The 18,502-nt window shown below is 36.9% G+C and overlaps 1 long non-coding RNA gene across 1 annotated transcript; it reads left to right on the top strand.

Moving 5' to 3' along the window:
- Positions 1-1,467: 1,467 nt before the first annotated feature.
- LOC127848690 (uncharacterized) lies at positions 1,468-15,260 on the top strand. The gene is made up of 6 exons (XR_008034644.1): positions 1,468-1,679; positions 2,076-4,777; positions 7,396-9,206; positions 9,689-9,777; positions 11,413-11,557; positions 11,997-15,260. It is a non-coding gene; the product is annotated as an uncharacterized LOC127848690 (long non-coding RNA).
- The last annotated feature ends 3,242 nt before the right edge of the window (positions 15,261-18,502 follow it).

Consider the following 18,502-nt stretch of genomic DNA (forward strand, 5'->3'; position numbering starts at 1 on the left):
AAATAGTAAAATGGTTTTCGGATGATAACTCAAGAACGCATACGCCTAGGATCATGAAACTTCATAGGTAGATTGATCAAGACTTGCAGATGACCCCTATTGATTTTGAGGTCACAAGGTCAAAGGTCAAGGTCACGGTGACCCAAAATAGTAAAATGATTTTCGGATGATAACTCAAGAAACGCTTTTGCCTAGAATCATGACACTTCATAGGTACATTGATCGTGACCCGCAGATGACCCCTATTGATTTTCAGGTCACTATGTCAAAGGTCAAGGTCACAGTGACAAAAATCGTATTCACACAATGGCTGCCACTACAACGGACAGCCCATATGGAGGGCATGCATGTTTTGGAAACAGCCCATGTTTTGAAGTTGTTGTTTTTCTGGAAGGGCATGATTCTTGGCTATTTTTCCTTTTTATGGAATCACAGTGGTTTTTTTTCAAATTTGAGAGTTTTGTGGGTCACAATTTAAAGAAGTTTGTGACTAGAATTTTCACATGTTTAAGAAGTTTGCTACTCATTTCTTCACTATAATTAAAATTCGAGAATCATTTTTCTTTCTTAAAATGAATGGGTCAAAGGATGATACAAAACATGACACAAAACACGTCCTGTGATCGGATTTGTGTTTGTGGGCAATTGGGTAATATGTTTTCAGAAACTTGTGTTTTCCCTCAACATATCAAACAAAGTTTATGATAGCAATTTACTTGGAAAAAATCGTTTCTTGGTATTGGTTACTGTGAAAATGTAGATTTTTAGGCGTCACCAAAGAACGGGCAAACTAGTGTTGTCAGTGTGTAGTCTTTAAGGGCAAGTGGCCTATAACATAATTTAAATCCAAAGTATATGAGCAGTACAATATATGGAAAAGTAAAGTGATACGTATAATGAGTACAATTTAAAACAATGTTAAGAAGATGATTTTCTATTATTTTTTGTTTTTATACAGGAAAAAAACTTCTTTATAATGGGGCTTAATGCATGTGCTTAAATTGTTGTCGTTGTCCTAGATTAGCTTGTGCAATCCACACATGCATATTTGGGACAACAATTTCATATGTTAAGGTATTTTTGTTGAATAGAAATATCCTCTTTATGAAAATCCAGTCTAGTCAAAAAGTGTTCTTCCTGATTGGCTTGTGTGGACTAAACATGTTAATCTGGGACGACTATTTGTAATATTTAGGAGCCGCATATTGGCTAATGAAATTACATCATTATGAATATACAGGTTAGTATACAGTGTATTAGTAGCCAACAATGTTTTAATACGAAATGGTTTGATGATATTAATTTTTGTGCTATTGAGGACAATACACCAATGAAATGCCAGATTAGAAATTCATTAGAAGGAAATTTTGCCTATTAAACACCTTCACAACCAATTAAGAGGCATAATTTCATATACATTGTAATATAAACAAAGTTCACATCACCCACTGTGCTGTTGTTTTCAGGACAGCACCACCATTGATATTGAATTGGCCCAGCAACAGCACCAGTCCGGCCCGCAGGAGCCCCAGTCCAGGATGACCCATCCACTCCCCTGACCCATAGCTCATCATACTTGATATCCGGAAAAATGGGGCCTAATGCATGTGCTTAAATTGTTGTCACAGATTAGCCGTGCAGTCCACACAGGCTAATCATGGATAACACTCCTCTTAAAGGTATTTTTCATTGAACAAATAATCCTCTTTATGAAAACGCAGTCTAGTCAGAAAGTACCCTCCCTTATTAGCTGATGTGAATTTCACATGCTTATCTGGGACGACACTTTCTGACATTAGTGATCCGCTTATGAAAATACATTTCTGGAAATGGAGTAAAGATTATAGATATAAATGTACAGATAAGTATAGCATTAGCTAACACTTTTCTTGTTTTAATACAGAATGACTTAATTGTATTTATTTTCATGCTATTAAGGACAAGGAACCAATAAAATGCCAGATTAGAAATTCATGTTGAAAACCTTCACAGCCAGTTAAGAGGCATAGTTTGTTATAGATTGTAATATATTTGTTAAAAGTTCCAATCACCCACTGTGTTGTTGTTGTTTTCAGCAGAGCACCAGCATTGATATCGAGTTGGCCCAGAAACCACACCAGTCACGCCTGCAGGAGCCCCAGTCCAGAACGACCCTTCCCCTGCCTTGACTTTTAACTACTCCCCCTTGACCTCCTGCCTCAAAAAGTCAGCATCGTTGAACAACTCCGTTCTGCAGGAAATTCTGAGCATGAATCTGTTCTGAACAAACGCAATGCCCACGTTACGTTTTCCAAACATAAGCCTGGGTAGTTTTGTTAAGCTGGAGTTGCGCGTGGGCCTGAAAGGGACTAGTGTTACAGACACGAAAAGTTATAGCAGTAGTTATGGTAACGCTAACAGTCAGTTGTTGCTGTTGGACATCACAACAAATATCATGAAGAATAAAAAGTTCAATAACTCATTCCAATCTTTATGAGACAAACAGAAATTGAACGGGAGAAAATCAAAGAACAATAAAAGCGTAAGCTTTCCTAGTGGGATACTTTTGCTGTTGAAAGTTTGGACAACAGTAGGGTTGCGGACTGCCCCAGATTGTCCTCTCAGCGGCAAAAATATCATAATAGAACGGACTTTTGGCAATGTTACTGACAAAGAAAGGCAATAATGACTTGGTTGTCAATACCCAGAGCAAGATACATCCATGCTGACAAAGAAAGGCAGTAATGACTTGGTTGTGAACACCCAGAGCGCGATACATCCATGCTGACACAGTAAGGCAGTAATGACTTGGTTGTGAACACTCAGAGCACAATACATCCGTGCTGACACAGAAAGGCAGTAATAACTTGGTTGTGAACACCCAGAGCACAATACATACATGCTGACACAGAAAGGAAGTAATGACTTGGTTGTGAACACCCAGAGCACGATACATCCATGCTGACACAGAAAGGCAGTATGACTTGGCTGTGAACACAGAACACAATACACCCATGCTGACACAGAAAGGCAGTAATGACTTGGTTGTGAACACCCAAAGCAAGATATTTCCATGCTGACACAGAAAGGCAGTAATGACTATGCTGTGAACACCTTGAGCAAGATATATCCTTGCTAACACAGAAAGGCAGTAATGACTATGCTGTGAACACCCGGAGCATAATACATCCATGCTGACACAGAAAGGCAGTAATGACTTGGTTGTGAACACCCAGGGCAAGATATATCCATGCTGACACAGAAAGGCAGTAATGACTATGCTGTGAACACCCAGAGCAAGATATATACATGCTGACACAGAAAGGCAGTAATGATTATGCTGTCTAAACCCACAGAAAGATATATCCATGCTGACACAGAAAAGCAGTAATGACTATGCAGTGAACACCCAGAGCAAGATATATCCATGCTGACACAGAAAGGCAGTAATGACTTGGTTTTGAACAACCAGAGCAAGATATATCCATGCTGACACAGAAAGGCAGTAATGACTTGGCTGTGAACACAGAACCCGATACACCCATGCTGACACAGAAAAGGCAGTAATGACTTGGCAGTAAACACAGAACACAATACACCCATGCTGACACAGAAAGGCAGTAATGACTTTGCTGTGAACACAGAGCACAATACATCCATGCTGACACAAAAAGGCAGTAATGACTTGGCTGTGAGCACAGAACACCATACATCCATGCTGATACAAAAAGGCAGTAATGACATGGCTGTGAACACAGAGCACAATACATCCATGCTGACACAGAAAGGCAGTTATGACTTGGTTGTGAACACAGAGCACAATACATCGTTGTTGACACAGAAAGGCAGTAATGACTTGGCTGTGAACACAGAGCACAATACATCCATGCTGACACAGAAAGGCAGTTATGACTTGGTTGTGAACACAGAGCACAATACATCCTTGTTGACACAGAAAGACAGTTATGACTTTGCTGTGAACTCAGAGCACGATACATCCATGCTGACACAGAAAGGCAGTAATGACTATGCTGCAAACACCCAGAGCACAATACATCCATGCTGAAACAGAAAGGCAGTCATGACTATGCAGTGAACACCCAGAGCAAGATATATCCATGCTGACACAGAAAGGAAGTAATGACTATGCTGTGAACACCCAGAGCAAGATATATCCAATGTGACACAGAAAGGCAGTAATGACTATGCCATGAACACCCAGAACACAATACATCCATGCTGAAACAGAAAGTCAGTAATGACTTGGTTGTGAACTCAGAGCACAATACATCCATGCTGACACAGAAAGGCAGTAATGACTTTGCTGTGAACTCAGAGCACGATACATCCATGCTGACACAGAAAGGCAGTAATGACTTGGATGTAAACACCCAGAGCACAATACATCCATGATTACACAGAAAGGCAGTAAAGACTTGGTTGTAAACACCCAGAGCACAATACATCCATGCTGACACAGAAAGGCAGTAAAGACTTTGTTGTAAACACTAAGATATCCATACATCCATGGGGTGTGCCACAGACGCAAATTACGCCCACCATTTTGAACAAGGTGCTTAAAGTGAACACGTCTGGTTTTGTTATGAGCACTTAGCACTCCGAGCCTAAAAGGCCTCACATTGAATTGATGCAAGAGAAGGCTTTGAAAAATAACAGCAGTTTTGTTGTGTGGTCCAGTACGCCCTTCGACTCGCAACCTGAAGAAAGCAGAACTCAAACTCGTCTCTTAGCAATATCAGCAAGGCCATCATGTCAATCTCAGCCTCTAGAGCTTCAGGTGAGACCTTACACTGTTAATTATAAAAAAAAAAATTGGGCCGAAATTCAGCCCCATTCTTATCTAAGTCTATATTTGTGATAACTGGCTTAAGTTCTCAATTCATGGTTTCCCGGAAGAAAAAGAATGTTTTGATAGGTTGCAACATTGAGTTAATCAGAACTCAAATTCAGCCTTTGGCAATATCAGCTAGGCCAGCATATCAGCTCAGCTTCTTGAGCTTCAGGTGAGATCATACAGTGTTATTCATTTGTCGAAATTGGGGCCAAATTGAGTCCCATTCCTTATCTTAAACAGTTTATTTTTTCCATAATTACTGGCTAAAGTTCTCAATTCAAGGTTTGACCCCAAACAATGTGTTAATAGGTTACAAATTGAGTTTGTTTCCTTATGCAGCTCTATAAGTTGAACCTTAGTGCAATTTATCTTGATAGCACTTATTCTCAATTTTTAAATTATGTTTAGCCAAAACTACAACCATTTTCCCAATTTAATTCAAAACACTATGATTCTTTACGAATTGTCCCAATCCGAAAAATGGTTAAAATAAACTCTGCACAGAGCTAGCCCCTTGTTATAGCACATTTTAAAGTTTTTTATCAGAATAACTGGCTTAATTATACCCCCACAAACGAAGTTTAGGGGGGTATATAGGAGTGAACTTGTCTGTGGGTCAGTCGGTTTGTTGGTCCGTATTTAGTGTCCGCTCTCTAATTCAAGTAGTTTTCATCCGATCTTCACCAAACTTGGTCAGAAGTTGTTTCTACATTATGTCTAGGCCAGGTTCGAATATGGTCCTTGCCGGGTCAACAACTAGGTCACGGGGTCACTTCGTGTGTTTTAAACATTCAGCATGTTGTCCGCTCTCTAATTCAAGTAGTTTTCATCCGATCTTCACCAAACTTGGTCAGAAGTTGTATCTAGATGATCTTAAGGCCAAGTTTGAACATGGGCCTTGCCGGGTCAAAAACTAGGTCACGGGGTCACTTTGTGCGTTTTTTAACATTCCGCATGGTGTCCTCTCTCTTATTAAAGTAGTTTTCATCCTATCTTCACCAAACTTGGTCAGAAGTTTTATCTAGATGATATGAAGGCCAAGTTCGAACATGGGCCATGCCAGATCAAAAACTAGGTCACAGGGTCATTTAGTACATTTTACACATTGAGCATTTTGTCCGCTCTCTATTTCAAGTAGTTTAAATTCATTCTTCACCACACTTGGTCAGAAGTTGTAACTAGATGATGTGTAGGTCAAGTTCGAACATGGGCCATGCCGGGTCAAAAACTAGGTTACCGGATCACTTAGTGTGTTTTAAACCTCACCATGTTGTCCGCTCTCTAATTCAAGTAGTTTTTATCCAATCTTCACCAAAATTGGTCAGATTTTGTATCTTGATAATGTTTCGGTCTAGTTTGAATATGGGTCATGCCGGGTCAAAAACAAGGTCACGGGGTCACTTACATGTAGTGCAATTTAAACATCACAATGTTGTCTGCTCTCTAATTCAAGTAGTTTTAATCCAATCTTCACCAAACTTGGTCAGAAGTTGTATCTAGATGATGTCTAGGCCAAATTTGAATATGGGTCATGCCGGGTCAAAAACTAGGTCACGGGGTATCTTAGTGCGTTTTAAACCTCACCATGTTGTCCGCTCTCTAATTCAAGTAGCTTTTTTCTCCAATCCTCACCAAACTTGGTCACAAGTTTTATCTAAATGATCTCTAGGACAAGTTTGAACATGGGCCATTCAGGGCCTAAAACTAGGTCACCGGGTCACTTTGTGCATTATTTAACATTCAGCATGATGTCCGCTCTCTAATTCAAGTAGTTTACATCCAATCTTCACCAAACTTGGTCAGAAGTTTTATGGAGATGATATTAAGGCCAAGTTAGAACATGGGCCTTTCTGGGTCAAAAACTAGGTCAAGGGGTCACTTAGTGCGTTTTAAAAATTGAACATGGTGTCTGCTGTTTTTTGTAAAGACGGCATGCAAAATATTATGTGTCAATGCGGCATGGACGGTATTCGTTACATCTGTGACAAAGCTCTAGTTTGCTTATTTCACTACGTTTAATTACTATTTTGAACTCACATCTATTGTTTCTTATTAAATGCCATACAGTTGTATTGTCTCACATTTAAAGTTGTGAAGTCTCAGGTATAAGTCATAAACTGTGACATTTAAAGGTGTGCAGACTCACGGTTAAATATGTAGATTGTAACATTTAAAGTTGTGTTGTCTCACATTTTAAGTTGCTTAGTATCACATTTAAAATGATGTAGTCTCACATTTAAAGTTCTATAGTCACACAATTAAAGGTGTACAGTCTCACATTCTAAATTGCTGAAGTAATGCCTGTTTTTGATTTACAAAAAATAAATGTTACACCTTGCTACAAACCCAAAAATTCCAATTTCGAGTTGGTGCGCATAAAACATTGAAACTATGTTATTTTGAGTTCTAATTGGTGAAAAATTATTGGCAATATTCTAAATATGAATTATAGGCACAATGTTAGGCATTTAAAAAACAGGTCTGTAAAGTAAGGTGTTGCAAGGCTTATTCATGTGTCTCTAAACAATCCGGTTTTAGTTTACTTTCCATTTCCTTTTCAGTGAACTTAACTAGCAAACATGACAAACGTCATTGAAGTGAAAGTCGATGACAACCCCCTTCTTGCACAAATACTACAACTCGCTTAAGAAATTCAGCATGAAGACGTCTTGCGTCAGACTACCAAGCCTCCTATCAATATCTCCTCCCATGTTGGCTACATCAACACTTCCAACAGCAGAGCCTTGGTGAGTTTGACTTCCGTCTTAGCATCGATGTCGCTTAGCAACAATTGGATGATGGGCGTCGACAAATTATGCCGGAAAAGTCGCTCGAACTGAAACTATCTGATCCAACAGGTAGAGCAGGCGTTGCGTGACATGTCCATTAATGTGACTACTCTATATGTTGTTCTCGAATAATGTGAACCTTAGGCCTGGAGAGCAGTATGCGATTGACGCCATTCAACAACAGTTGTCGGCAATTCTCGGGTTTGGGGGTGGCGACTTCGGCGTCGGAACTCGCTCCATCTCTGTCTAAGGCCCAGTCGCAGCAGCAGCAGCAGCAACAAGAACAATAAGTAGTATCTTAGTGGTGTTCTGGGATATGGGGCTTCATGTATGTGCTTAAATTGTCATCCAAGATTAGCCTGTGCAGACTGCACCTACATTAAGTCATATTAAATTGTCATCCCAGATTAGCCTGTGCAGACTGCACATACATTAAGTCCTATTAAAGTGTCATCCCAGATTAGCCTGTGCAGACTGCACATACATTAAGTCATATTAAAGTGTCATCCCAGATTAGCCTGTGCAGATTGCACATACATTAAGTCCTATTAAAGTGTCATCTCAGATAAGCCTGTGCAGACTGCACATGCATTAAGACCTATTAAAGTGTCATCCCAGATTAGCCTGTGCTGATTGCACATTCTTAAAATCCTATTAAAGTGTCATCCAAGATTAGCCTGTGCAGACTGCACATACACTAAGTCCTATTAAAGTGTCATCCCAGATTAGCCTGTGCAGACTGCACATACATTTAGTACTATTAAAGTGTCATCTCAGATTAGCCTGTGCAGACTGCACATACATTTAGTCCTATTAAAGTGTCATCCCAGATTAGCTTGTGCAGACTGCACATACATTAAGTCCTATTAAAGTGTCATTTCAGATTAGCCTGTGCAGACTGCACATACATTAAGTCCTATTTAAGTGTCATCCCAGATTAGCCTGTGCAGACTGCTCATACATTAAGCCCTATTTTCCCAGAATGAGACTCGTATACTTCACTTAACATCAGTATTTTATGTGCCTGAAAAGTTCCTAGCATCAAATGGGAATTATGTGCTTTTAAATTGATCACACATAGTAAATAAATTGCAAATAGCACTTGATCTGATATCAATTTTAATTGTTTCTGCCTGATTGAGAAAAAGGTCAAAGCATCAAATGGTAAGTATGTGTTTTTAAAATTAATCAACTTGGTAAATAAATAGCAATTGATCTAATATCAGGTTTAATCATAGAAGGTAAAGGCATAGTTTTGTGTATTTTTCGGCCGAAATTCAGCTCTTGAACAAAGCGTTTATCTTTTACAAAATCAGCTGTAATAGACTTGTTAAATTTGATTTAATTTTAGCAAAACAATTATTTAAATGACTTCAGCACATTATACAATTATTACCTTTAATATTTTTTTAATTTCCTGAATTTTGTTTTAAGAGCCGGTTCCTACAGGATCCCATGCAATAGATTGGTACCCAGCTGAACAACAGGCTTTCGGGTAAGCTGGGCCCGGATAGGTGCAGCCAGTCTAAAGCTGGGGCTTCAAACTTTCCTGCCAAGTGGGCTGATATTACCTCTTCTACAAGGTACATTGGTCCTGTAATTTACCTTGTATAATGTGCAGTGTGTTACTACTCAAACTTTTATTTCAATAGTGTGTGCGTGTTATACATTGGTAATACTCTATCCTTGCTGCTAAATTAAACTTATGTAATTGTAAATATTCATAATCGTTGCCATTTTGTATTTCCTTAAAAGGGTGCAGGGGGGAGGTCGGATCGGATTGAATTGTAGAATTCTCTGTCCTTCCATTCTTCCTTATGTCCATCCAACTCTTTTGGAGTTACAAGTAACTTAATGCAGATTGGTTAGATATAGATGAAAAATGATTGTATCAAGTGTACAGTATATAGTAGGCTGTGTGTGTGTGAAGTGTTTATTGTATACCTCATTTGTATCAAGAGCCTTCAAACATAATGTATTTCTTATATTATTTAATCAAACAACATTGTTTGACCTCCAATATAACTGATGTTATTTCAGAATGCATGAATTATTTGGTTTACAGGGACATATGTCAGTGATGTGCAAAGAGCTGGTTTTCTGTTCACAGAGAAATATCCTAACAACTCCAACTCAGCCACTACATCTCAACAGGTAAGTCCCCTAACCATTGCAAAACATAAACTGTGGCACCAGATCACTGGGATATAAGTTGTCCGTTTACATTATGCACATTATGCAACCACAGCAGATTTGCTAATTTCCCTCACAGGTACCCAATAGAGCAAGAATGGGATTAATTGTTTGATATGCACAGTTCTGTGGTCTGAGCAGAATTCTACCTTGGGACCTTTCGATTCCTAGACAGGCATCCCACCACTTGACTAAGGTCCCAAATTAATACAGTATTACGCAAAGACATGATATCTGAGCTATGTTCATGCATTTTTATGCCCCCCTTCGAAGATGAGGGGGTATATTGCTTTGCTCATGTCGGTCGGTCGGTTTGTCGGTCCGTCCACCAGGTGGTTGTCAGACGATAACTCAAGAACGCTTGGGCCTAGGATCATGAAACTTCATAGGTACATTGATCATAACTCGCAGATGACCCCTATTGATTTTGAGGTCACTAAGTCAAAGGTCAAGGTCACGGTGACCCGAAATAGTAAAATGGTTTTCGGATGATAACTCAAGAACGCATACGCCTAGGATCATGAAACTTCATAGGTAGATTGATCATGACTTGCAGATGACCCCTATTGATTTTGAGGTCAAAAGGTCAAAGGTCAAGGTCATGGTGACATGAAATAGTAAAATGATTTTCGGATGATAACTCAAGAACGCATACGCCTAGGATCATGACACTTCACAGGTACATTGATCGTGACCCGCAGATGACCCCTATTGATTTTCAGGTCACTAGGTCAAAGGTCAAGGTCACAGTGACAAAAATCGTATTCACACAATGGCTGCCACCACAACGGACAGCCCATATGGGGGGCATGCATGTTTTACAAACAGCCCTTTGTCCGTCCACCAGGTGGTTGTCAGACGATAACTCAAGAACGCTTGGGCCTAGGATCATGAAACTTCATAGGTACATTGATCATGACTCGCAGATGACCCTATTGATTTTGAGGTCACTAAGTCAAAGGTCAAGGTCAAGGTGACCCGAAATAGTAAAATGGTTTTCGGATGATAACTCAAGAACGCATACGCCTAGGATCATGACACTTCACAGGTACATTGATCGTGACCCGCAGATGACCCCTATTGATTTTCAGGTCACTAGGTCAAAGGTCAAGGTCACAGTGACAAAAATCGTATTCACACAATGGCTGCCACCACAACGGACAGCCCATATGGGGGGCATGCATGTTTTACAAACAGCCCTTGTTAAGTATTGCAAATGTAAAGTGATGAAATATTAGGAAATTTATTACACTAGGGGATTAAGAGAAAGTCCCTTTCCCCCATTGCTATGCACCTGGTGAACACATTTGTTTCTCTATAACCAGCTGTGAAATAAAGTTTAATAATATACTTAAATTAACTCAACACATATTCTCTGTTGATTTTAAATGATTGCATTGCATGTCTATAATATTTTCAAAAGCTTTCCATCTCTGAAACGTTGTTGTCACACATTTGGTTCTGTTCAAATCTGTTTATGTTGGCTAAGCAATATGGAAGCTTATGGTTGACAAAGACATTTTCTATAATGTAAAAAATGCTTGATATATTTGCACAATTATCTGTCAAGTTTGACACACAATCTACTTTTTCCAGACACCCCGAATATCAAGGCGTTAAGTTTCTTCTGGATGCAGTTACAGTCACAGCTTTCAAGCCAGCAGCTGTCGATGTATTGAGATTTTCTCCTCTCCATGTTACCTGACCTGCTGCCTGTGAACATCCTGCACATAGAACCTTTGTGAGTTTGTGAGACGTGTGTAGGCTTTTTGTAAATACCTACTTTCAGAGACAGTTTAAGGAAACACTGGTCCATCTAAACGTGTGTCCGCCTGTCAGGTTGTGTGGCATATATAACCTCAAAACATATTTCTTATTTTGTTATGCAACTCTCCAAACATGTTAATCGCCATGTGGATGTGTACTGTTGCGTATTGTATATCAGCTTCCTTTTGCATTAGTGGAATTAGAGATAAAAAACTTTTTTCATTACATGTTCATATTATTTTGCAGTAAATATTTAATAATTAAGAAATATATCTCGGACCACCTATCTATAAATTCAAATCAAAGAAGCTTTAGCACCATATGCCAGTTTTGTTCTTTTTCATTGCTTTCCTAAGTAACACAATCAGAATAATGAACTGAAATTAACATTAACATACCTGTCTTTATTTCAGATCCCAATCGATGTAATTAAACCGGCCAATCAAAAAGATAGCCTGGTACAGGACTTGTCATTAGATTGATGCCATGCATGCCTTTGAAGATCATTTATACATACAATTTAAGCATGATAGTCAATAAGTGCCTGCGTTGGCTTCTTAAAAGACTCATAGTCCTAAGCATTTACGATGGAATTCCTCATCTTGAAATATTGGGAAAGCAGGAAAACACCTGTCACTGTTAAGAAAAAAATGAGGGAATGACAAAGAACAATAAGACCAGCCAAGTCCTGTGATCAGACAAGTCCTGTGATCAGACACGTCATGTGATAAGCCAAGTCTTAAGATCAGCTTAGTTCTGTGGCCAGACACGTCTTGTGGCCAGCCAAGTGTTTTACCAGCCATGTCCTGTGACCAGCGAAGTCAAGTGATCAGCCAAGTCTTAGGATCAGCTAAATTGTGTGGCCAGCCAAGTCATGTGACCAGCCAAGTGTTTTTACCAGCCATGTCCTATGACCAGCAGCTTTGTCTCGAGTGTACAGTCTGATTGTATGGGAAGAAAAATCTACATTTCTTATTGTATGGGCATAATGATACTGACAGTATCTTGATGATTAAGTATTTTGTTATATATTGGTAAATAGACAATATGATAAGGGGAAACTCAGTAATAGCAGTAATTTAAAGTTTTATTTCAAGAGCAAAATAATGCAAGTACTACAATTGTGTCTGTATTCAGAAACTGACTCTATATAGCTTTATCCTGATTATCGTAAACAGACAGACACAAATGATTTTACAATTGTTGTTTTTTAAACATTGATTTTAAGCCTTCACAAAGTTGTTTAAATAATGCTGATACCTTGGACAATATTTAGCTTATTTATTGTATAAACAAGACATGCTTATTTTTAGTTTTTACCTATAAAATAGCAATAGCAATAGGTAAAATACTTGATCAGAACGGTTCATAATTGAGATATGCTTCTATTTTGATATGGTTTTCATTCTGTCTGTGTACATTTCTCATCAGTTTGCTCTTTAATGAGGCAGTTTTTTGTCAAGAATTTCATGTAGTGATGTTATAGTAAAATATCAAATAATAATTTGATTTATTCAAACTATATTAACCTTCTGTTAATTATCAATTTATTTATTGACAACAGATACTTTGTTTAATATTAACAATAGTTAAGCGCGTTATAAAAATTGAGTGAATGTACATGCATAATATTGCGATAATTGATGCACACATTAATGGAAAACTATTTAATAAAGTGGAATTTAGAAGTACATCTTAATTGTAATGGAGTTTGTTTAATTATTAAAAAAAGGATGCTTTCATTGTTGAAAATATGATAGTAATTCCTCCACAAGTAATTTTATTTCAAAGTGAGTATTTTCATGAAGAATGATCCTAGATATGGTTGTAGATTGTTCTTGTTGTATCATATACTGACATGCTCATCATTTGTGTTGACATTTGCATTCTAGCATTAAAAGTTCATTATGCTTTAAATATTTGTATGTACACATTTGTGACCAGCTTTTCTAATGTAATAAGTGAATAACGTAACACAGATTTATGTGTCTCTGTATATAAGTTTATTTTGTCATTTGTAAATAGATCAACTGCAAAGCTAATGTTTTTGTTTGTACATTATTTATAAAATGTTGCCATTTCAAACAGATACATTCACTGTTTGAATTCACTTGTACAAATTTGTTTCATATTAAACATCATTTACATATCAGGCAATAGAGAAAAAGAATTGCTTTGGATAAAAGAGCACATTAACCTGTAAAGTAAATTAAGACATCAGATTATTAACATAATAATATACTTTAAGCATTAGAAACAGCGTGTTTTATGTCAAGCTTTTCAGTTAACATAATTAAGCAACAACTATCTGGAAATTTGGAAAACAGTGAAGAACGATTCAAGGGAGAGCAACTGTGATATACTAAATAAAAGTCGTCTCCCTTGTTAGAGTATAATTGTACCTCTCAACGTAACAAGAACATTGAATCTTTTTTTATATTATTCCACACTATAAACTATATACTATATTCATTCAATAATCACTAAAGAAATATGGTTTGCATAATTGTTTATTTCTATGCGTTATACCAAATTCACCAGTATGGCATCAATTTAAGTTCATCATATTTTTTTTGCCAAAATTGGCCATACAGTGCTAAAAATTTGGTATTCTGACTATTATTAGTGCATGTTCTCATACAATATCACATTGTATATTATAACACCGAAGCAATTCTGACTATTATTAGTGCATGTTCTCATACAATATCACATTGTATATTTTAACACTGAAGCAATATGTGTTAATATATTAATTTTTATTTATTGACTTGTTGTTGCTTGTTAAGGTGTCTAATTTTGAATTATAGCTGTAAATTGATTGTGACTATTTTCCAGTTTTGAATGATTGCTTTTAGTTGATTGTTTACAAGTGTGTTAAAGCTGTTTTCATGTTGACCGCTCCACATTAAATGTCGTCGACGCGCATTAACTGCGGCAAGGTTCCGTAAAACTCCCAACAAATCTGATGTCTTATGATTGGATTCCATACACACGTGGTTGTTTATACTCAGCTAGCTTTGCATTAAACATGTCTGCTTTGTTGTTGAACAATTATACACAGCTTTTTATTGGACAAAATTGTGTAGTATTTCAAATTTTTGCTTTCGATTTTTTATTTCCAACAAAAATATATTTTGTTTATTTGTATGTATATTTAGCTATAATAAATTTGTTTCTATTATATATAAACAACCTATTTATAAGCAATAAACTATATTGGTAAAAGTAGATTTAAGGTTCAAAATCATGTCTTAATTTGTTTGATTATCCCAAATTAACATTTTGCAAAAGCAAAACTTGTTGAATAAAGAAAAGTTTATGCAACCTACCACCAGGTCTTTTAACCATTGATTGTTTATCACTAATGATCAGGACTTTATCAGGGATAAATAATTTCCTATGCACGGTTATAATGTTTGTGTTTTTGAATTGAATAATTTCTGTAGTTTGGGGAACATTAATTGCTTGTTTTTTTAAAGACATAGCACATGTCATATAATATAGTATCATTGTAGTTTTGGTATGTTTAGGGATATAATCATGTTAATGTATGTGATTTGCTGATCCATTTCTTGTTGTTTCACTCCATTTAATGTATATAGCCATGCATAGAGCAGGAATATTGTTGTACTGTGAAAAAAATGTTGTTATAGCAAATAAAAAATGTATGTTAATTGTTTCCTCACTTTAATATAAGTTTCCCTTTTGACGATGGCATATTGTGATTTGGTCTGTCTCTCCGTTTTTTCGTTTGTCCCCCGTCATACTTTGGTCAGACTCGGATACCTTTCAGAACCTTAATAACTATTCTGACAGATCTTCACTTGGGGATTGTTCTTCATGCAGATATTATGTATGTCGCTCCAAAGACTTGTTATGTTGTTCCCACGATTAATAAGGTAGTGGGAACGAGGTAACTTTGTCATGAGAATGAAAAAGCTTACCCGTGGGAATGAGAAAGTAAGAATGAAATTCTTAATCATGGGAACAAGTCACTAATTCATGGGAATGACAAACTTAAAAACGTACACGTTAATCTGTGCACACGTACATTTCACGCCATGATTGGTATTTTCAGTAGACGAAGCCCACTCCTATTGAGAGTAGGTTAAGTATGTCAGGCAGAACGTTTTATAAAATATGTGATTTTTTTTATGTACTTGATTCAATGTGGCACTTAAGAATTATTTAAGACAAATGTTGACCACTATCTGACATCAGGCTAAATGAATGGGAGAAACATGTGTTCGTTCTGAAAATTTGTTTTCGTTCTTAAAGCTAACATCTAGTACACATTTATATGAAATTTTATTTTTCGTATCAAACATATTTACATGTCATATCTTCCAAGTCAGGGGATTATAGTGATTCGGTCTTGTCTGTCATTCTGTTGAAATGTAAAGTATAATTGCTGAAGTGATGAAATGGCACACATATGTATTCAACAGAATACAAACTTATATCAAACATGTATTTATTATGTTGTTTTAATAAGTTAAATTATATTTTAGTCCAAGGTCGTTAAATGGTTAAACAATACGAATCACTGTATTTACGTTGGTCAAAAAGAGATGTACATTATACACCATAATAATTTCTTAATCTCTAAACAATCGAAAACAATGTTTTGTGAAAAGAATGCTGACCATTTGATAGCAAAATATTGGAAAATCGCGTGACCAGTAACTGTAAGTATATGGCTACAAAGTACAAACCGGCATAAATGTTTCGTAACAGGCTAGAGCGAACATGAGAGACGTAGTCGCATCTGTTTTAAAATAATTTGCTAGAAAAAGTTAGTGAGGCGTGATCGATGACATGAAGACCTTCTGAGCACGACTACAAACGTACTCTTAAATGCGTAGTCACATGTGAACAATATTACTGTTGTTGTTGCACTACTTCTTATCTAACCAGCAACCAAAATATAATTACAAAATTACACTAAAGAACACTAAAATGCATGCATTTGTATATTACCATACTTTTTTTTCACTTGAAAGACGCATAATTGTCGCATGAAATGTGTGATATGATTGTCAAACCACACATTAGTGTCAGTAGATAAAATTATACTACGGGAGCGCACATCATGTGTCCTCACATGCCTTATTATTAGTATATTTCTTCACTATCAAAATATAAATCGTATGTTAATATTTGATTTAAACGCAGTTTTCTTTGACACATTTAAACCACACTTGAATAGCCGCGTCATGCAAAAATGGGTCTTATGCGTTTCGTTCAGGGTATCTTAACTCTTTCAGTGCGGGAACCGAATTTTGAAGGCCTTTGCAAACAGTTTGGATCCAGATGAGACGCCACAGAACGTGGCGTCTCATCTGGATCCAAACTGTTTGCTATTCTGATAGTATTCTTTGGAAAAAAATCAAAGAAAAGGCTAATTTTAGAAATTCAGCAGACGACATTTTAGCAGACGACAAATTTCCCAGCATGCAAAGGGTTAAACCCAACATGTGCGTTTTTCGCAGTCTGGTCAGAGGCGATGCTATTGGCTATAAATTCACTCAATGGGCTATATATAGGATTGGCGCATACGAAATAAAGATCCATTTTTGCATCACGAGGGTCATTAAAAATCTCATTGCGAATTGTAAATGGCACATTTAAGCACAATGCTTTTCGATACAAAATTGAATTCAAAATAGCAAACTTAATAAATAATGGCGGCCTATCCAGGCGTTCAGGAACAATTTCCACACGTGCTGACCAAGTACGGCAAATATTGTGGTTGGATAATTAAACGATTTTTCTCTTATCGTGACACTTCTATTTCGGTAATGTATGCTTTCTCATCTTGAAAGCAAAACTGTGTTTATCGATAGTCAATTATATATTCACCGGACGATTTAGTGAACGAGTACTGACACTGAAATTCTTGGAGATAGATGTTAACGCGTAACTGGGCCACAATTTGTGTCGTTTGAACATACAGAAGTCCGGAATTCCTTACACTGAACAGGGATACATCCTTTGCGCTGAGCACAGACATAGTAATGTAGCAAAAGTTCAGGGGTTTTATCTCGAATCAGCTTATGAAATATTCGAAAATATATATGCGTGTCTGCTGGCGTTATGTAAAAGTCATTTAATGTGAAAAGCTGGGTAAACAGCTGTGCCGAAAAAGCGCAGTAGTGCTCTATACCTATGTTTAGGTCAGAGTTGTTGACACCGTGTGAACTGCTAGGGTACGAGTAATGCATAAACAACAAAGTACGGGCAAAAAGGGCTGTCTTTATGACTACCTAATTCGTGAGTAAAAAGTATTGCTCGCATATTTATTTTCATCAATTATCTTATTGTATGTTTTGAATGTGTATATTGTGTCAAAAATTAAAAGTTGTGTGCAGGGAATTTTCATCATGAAATCATATTCTTAGTGAGATAGGTATTCGATATTCCAAAAGATTATTAGTCCCAAAGATGTTTTGATAGAACTAGTTAAATTTGCCTTAAATTTACCTACGATTTATACGAACACGTATATGTTTGTAGGAGCCAGGCTGTGTATTAGTGCCGTCCCAATAGTTCCCCCACGACTTGGAAGAGCATTTATTTGGTTGATGCACATAGATCATTTACATTACATTCATCCATGCTATGCATCATTTATTGTTATAATTGTTATAATGTATTGTGGATTAGACTTAAATAAACTGATAAACTGTTAAACAGTTTACATGAAAACACAATCGAAGTTTGCATGATGTTGAGATAAAGCGATACGAGTTATTTGTAGATAGAAAACCAACGGTAAATTGAACGCGAATTGGCCCTGAATTGATTATAGTTGTTTTTCTTTATACTTGCAGCAATGTTACCATTACTTTGGAGTAGAACACAAATCGTTGAAATGATTCAACGTGTACAATTGACTGCTTGCACGTATCACATA

Source organism: Dreissena polymorpha, chromosome 10 (genome assembly GCF_020536995.1).
Source record: "Dreissena polymorpha isolate Duluth1 chromosome 10, UMN_Dpol_1.0, whole genome shotgun sequence".
In the NCBI taxonomy this organism is placed as follows: Eukaryota; Metazoa; Mollusca; class Bivalvia; order Myida; family Dreissenidae; genus Dreissena; species Dreissena polymorpha.